General features: G+C 35.5%; 1 long non-coding RNA gene across 1 annotated transcript in view; it reads left to right on the forward strand.

The window, feature by feature from the left end:
- The window catches only part of LOC112150993, a 59,226-nt gene extending 55,149 nt beyond the window's left edge, over positions 1–4,077 (forward strand). The window contains exons 2-4 of the long non-coding RNA XR_002920049.2: positions 783–926; positions 3,550–3,608; positions 3,757–4,077. This is a non-coding gene — a long non-coding RNA (uncharacterized LOC112150993). The remainder of the gene's footprint in view (positions 1–782; positions 927–3,549; positions 3,609–3,756) is intronic.
- Positions 4,078–5,056: the final 979 nt, after the last annotated feature.

Below are 5,056 nucleotides of genomic sequence, written 5' to 3' on the forward strand. Positions count from 1 at the left end.
AAAAAAAAAAAATGGACCCAAGTTCAGAGTTTGCAGGCAACATTGAACCATGAATTAAATGTTCCCAAACTCTCAAATCTTTTCATCTGTACCTAATTATGTGAGGAGAAAAAAGTCAGGGACTCTAATTTTCCATCTTTAATCCACCATGTATCCTCACTTATGTACTTCAGACTTTTTGTCCTATTAAGATTTACCTGCTACAGTCCAAAATAGCAAAGTCATACTTTATAAAAATGCATTTCACAGTGACGCAGCAGTTCTACTCTCTGGTATTCAGATGCTGACATTTTGCCAAAGCAACGTGTCTTTGAATTCTCTACGCAGTGTCCTTCACTGCTGTCATGAAGCTCCAGCCTCAGTAATATCAGATGCTGAGTAAATGAACGCTTTGGCATCATTCTGCTCCACGTATTTCTGAGTAAATGTCTGCAGAGAGAAGCAGGACAGCTGGTGAGAGCGTCACATGCTTCAAGCCATGAATACTGCATGATGTCTGGTACAATATGGGTTTTTCAGTGGCATAGAATTTATTTTGCTTTTAGAAAGTTATCTTTTTGGTAGATTTAAGCAACCAAAATGTTTAGTTATCAAAAATTAAGATTTTTTTCTGAAAGCTGAAATAAAAGCTTCTTAACAGACAATAAATCAACTGCTGTGCTACAATAAAAGAGCAGATATTTGCTTTGTTGAAAAGGTTTGAACCTTTACATTTCTGTTCCCGACTGCAAAGTTTCACATTGCCTCAAGATGCTGCACAGCCAACTTTTTTTTTTTGACAGGTTTGTCCCTGGCTGCGCTGAATGGAAATGAACAGTTCAGACAGAACAGCAGTACGTGACACTGTCGCAGTGAGAGCAGGTTTGATGTCGACAAACAAGGAAACTAAACTGAAGACGTCTCAGACACTTCAGGAACAGATTCTTGTGAGTGAAAAAAAACTTTTTTTTTGTTGTACAAAACTTTGCAGCACATAAAATCAAATAAAAAAGACAAATAATTAAGAAAACATAACATATTGCAAGAATTTACAACTGTATTTTTTCTAGGGGTGTAAAGGTTCACTTTATCGTCTCGATTTAAATCATAATTTGTGTTTACAGATTTGATAGAATGGAGGATTATTAGAACATTATCAAATTAAACTTTGTTTATATAAAAAGCACTTTTCATGCCTTGTGCAGCTTAAAGCGTTTTACATTTAAAAACAAACATATACCTGTACATAAGTAAAATAACAAACCAAAACCACTTTTTACACATACATCCCACAAACAATAAATACTTGTATAAAAGTAATCTCTAAAAGACACTTGAGGCTCTGCTGTGAGGAAACAGTATATTGGGAATCTTTTCATACCACAGGAACATTGTCAGAGTGCCCACTGCCCACCCAGACTGGTAAAGTGATGGGGAACACTTCACAGCTCTGTGGCTGCAAAGATTAACTCCAGCCGGCACAGCAAGGGTGACAACCGCAGCAACAACCGCCGACCAAACCGGCAAGTCCTGGTATAAAAAACCTCACATGGAAGAAAGACTGAGGCTAAAATCATTGTTAGAGCTTAAAATTGAACACTTAAGATGTATTAAACGCATAAAATAAAGTTAAATACATACAATAATATATAGTAAAATTATTAAAATTAATAAATAAGTAGATAAGATTTTCATAAACTTCTACCACACTATTCTTATGGATTTTTTGCCTTTTTGATGCATTTTAAATTTCCACTCCAATCTTCTATTGTTCTTCTTTAATTATAATTATGTAGTTTTTGAAGACACATATTTTTCTTTTTAATTTATTAGTCATTGGGTCAAATCTGTTTAAGAAAGTGGGTAAAAAGTTTTCACAAGATATTTTTCACAATCTAAGGTTATAGCGGCTAAAAAGAAAACTGTGATGACCCAGCATTCTAGCAGCATTTGAACGCATCACTTGCACATGAATCATGGAGACGTGAAAATTGTCTCAGATTTGTGCGTAAATGCTGTTTTGCGTGTATGTATCAGGTGATTAGTGTGTACTTTTTAAAGATTTGTATGAGTAGTTAGATGTAATTATGAGTTGTGTGTGTAAATCATAATTTACACACAACTGAAGAATTCTACAGACAAATCCACGGAAACACACAAAAGAAGAATTACACACACATAAATCAAGTTCCAGAAAAATGAAGAATTACACACACACAAAGCGGGTGAGTCTATTTTCTCTCCATAGAGATGCCACATCTGATTTGTGCGTCTAATGTGGTTTTGTGTGTCTATCAGGCGATTGATTCGTACATTTTAAAGACTTGTATGTGTAGTTAGTTTTAAGCTGCTATAATTTGAAGTTGTACATGTATACATTGTAATGTGTATTTTTTCTTGTATTTTTCATGAAAACACAATTACAAGTACACACAGTTACACACAAAATGTATTGTATGAGTTACAAACAAAGACACACAAATCCAAAGTTACACAAAAAAAAATGCGAACACAAATTAAAAATAAAGAATTACGAACACAAATCTCATCAGACTTTTTTGGCTCCATACTGGAGTTCATTTGAAATTAGATGTTGGTGCACAGCAACCCCGCCCCCTCTTCCTATTTCCTGCTATACGTAATCAGAGCTATCCAGGCGTACAGTTTTGAGCCTGATCTTAAAAGACGTTCATGGATCCTGATTCATAATGATTTTAATAAAGAAATATTCATTCTCTCAAGATTAATTTTCTTTAAAAATATAATCCATCATCAGAAAAATACCACATCAATAACATGTTAAGAACACCAAAAACATGTTTTAAGTGGAATCAATCAGATTTGAAGGAAATCTTTAAGGATTATCATAGTTTTTTAGTGTTTATTTGTGTTTTCACAATCCGTGATATTAAAAGCAAAACACATTCATGTCATTCTTTCATTATCAGTGAACTTTTGTGGCCTTTCATGTCAGCACGCCAGACTCTTGTAATACGGGGTGCAGAGGTTCCTTTATTGAACAGCCATCATCTTGATAAATAACTCCGACCCCCATACAGCAGGACTATAAATACTCCAACATTACTCAAGTTTACTACAATCTCAAGCAGCTGTGAGCAACAGAATGAGGCTCTTTACACATTTTTCCTTCAAGATAACGATTTCTTGCACAAGGCTATGTGATATCTTGCTGTCAGTATCACTTCATCCCTTTCTTATCAGTACTTTTTTATGTAAGCTAACAGCCTGAAAGATCTTTTTGTCTCAATGTAACAGCGAGAGGTTTCTGTGAATTCTTGGAAAGTACATTTGCAGCGTGGATCGACGAGGCGAGGGCTTTTGGGCCTTTTTTTTTTTTTGTTTTCACACATGCATTTTTGATTACCACAATGCAATTTTTTTCACACGTTTGCAGCGATGACACGTTAAGCAAAATACATTTACAAAAACACAGTGAACGACTGAATCCTTGATCACTCGTGTTGAGAAAATAAAATAAAATATGAAAGTGGAAGATATCTGACAGCTTCTTATGGTAAAAGGAAACATTTCCTAATTTAATCTGTGCAGGAAGGAACCCGTTGTTCCAGAGTTGACAGTCTTCATGAATATGGCTTCTCATCAAGGAGGTAAATGCCACTTAGTGTAAAGTATTCTCCATGCACGACTTCACAATAGGATTATGCTGCACAATAATCTCTAGAATTAATGGTTTCATCTTCTTGTTTTTGCTATTTAAAGTGATCTCTCATGGAAAATGTTTCTTTTTTTTTCCAGTTTAAAGTCAACTGGACCGGATGTTAACCGCGCTCCTGCCTCTGACATCTAAAATAATTATTCCCTCGTCACTAATTGAAAGGGACGCCTCGATGTAAAGACACTGAGGCTAATTCAATCACTTGAATTTAATTATTCTTCAATGAAAACGTGTAATTGAAAATGTTAATGAACTATTTAAGTCATTTTAAGGGGAAATTGTCCAATTTCAGTTCTAATGTGTCAAGTGATCCCTTGACTCATCTGGTAGGTGATTCGCCTGAGGTGCTGCCCTAAAAAAAAAAAAAAAAGGCAATTAATAAAGTACTCAAGGTCAAATGACATGAAATTCTGAGAGGTGGCATTTATCTTCAGCTCGTAGAGACTGGCCAAGGTAAAACGTGGCGGCGCTTCGTATTTCTTTGAAACGACACTCGCATTTAGTCGCAGTAACTCATCTAAAATGGTTTCTATGCAGCGGAGGAGCTCATTAAACTTCACTTTGAGGGGTTTTCTGTCAGAACTTTAACTATTTGAGTAGTAATATGTCAAATTTGTGTGCAATTCCTCAGTAGCTTCTGCGAGCAGCAAAAGATGGGAAAGATTTACAAGTTCGGCGGCCTCTGTAACCCATATAATGACTGAAGACACCTCGGTCCAGTCTTTATCATCGCCTGTGAGTCCATCAGGATCAAATCTGGAGCAAAAACGAAGATCTCTTTAATCTATAATCTGCCACAAAAGGGCAGCCAGGACCTTTGGGGTTCCATGAGTCTGATACTTCAAATTGCTTTTCAGCCAATCCTATTTTCTTTTCAAACTTTTCCCTGTCGGTGGGAATAATATGAAGTCACCTGTGATTTTATTTTATTTTTTGTCATGCTTTCCTGGACTTCAGCAGGTATGTTGATCTGCAAGTGACATGAAGTCTGCCACGGATTTCTATATTTATGCAACGCTGACATTTAAATCATTGCTGTTCCATGCTGAAACCGCTTTAGGCATTGTGTCAAAATAACAACTGGGTGCCCGTACAAAGCGCCATTTCCCTCCAGTGGGGTTTACATTCGTATTTAAATCGCTTTTAACATTGAAGACAGATGCATGCAGGGAAATATGTGTTTTTAAAATTATACTCCCTGGTCATAACTTTTAAAGTTCCCTTTCCAATGAATATTATGTTTTTTGAGTTTTTAACATGTAAGTGTGGCATTTTTCTTATGATAGAGAACAAATATAATAAGAAACCATTTTGTTTTTGCATTTTCGAGTATTTCTCCTTTTAAATTGGTGTCAAACAGTTGCAGTTTTTTTTTTTTTT

This window comes from Oryzias melastigma, linkage group LG20 (genome assembly GCF_002922805.2).
Source record: "Oryzias melastigma strain HK-1 linkage group LG20, ASM292280v2, whole genome shotgun sequence".
Classification (NCBI taxonomy): Eukaryota; Metazoa; Chordata; class Actinopteri; order Beloniformes; family Adrianichthyidae; genus Oryzias; species Oryzias melastigma.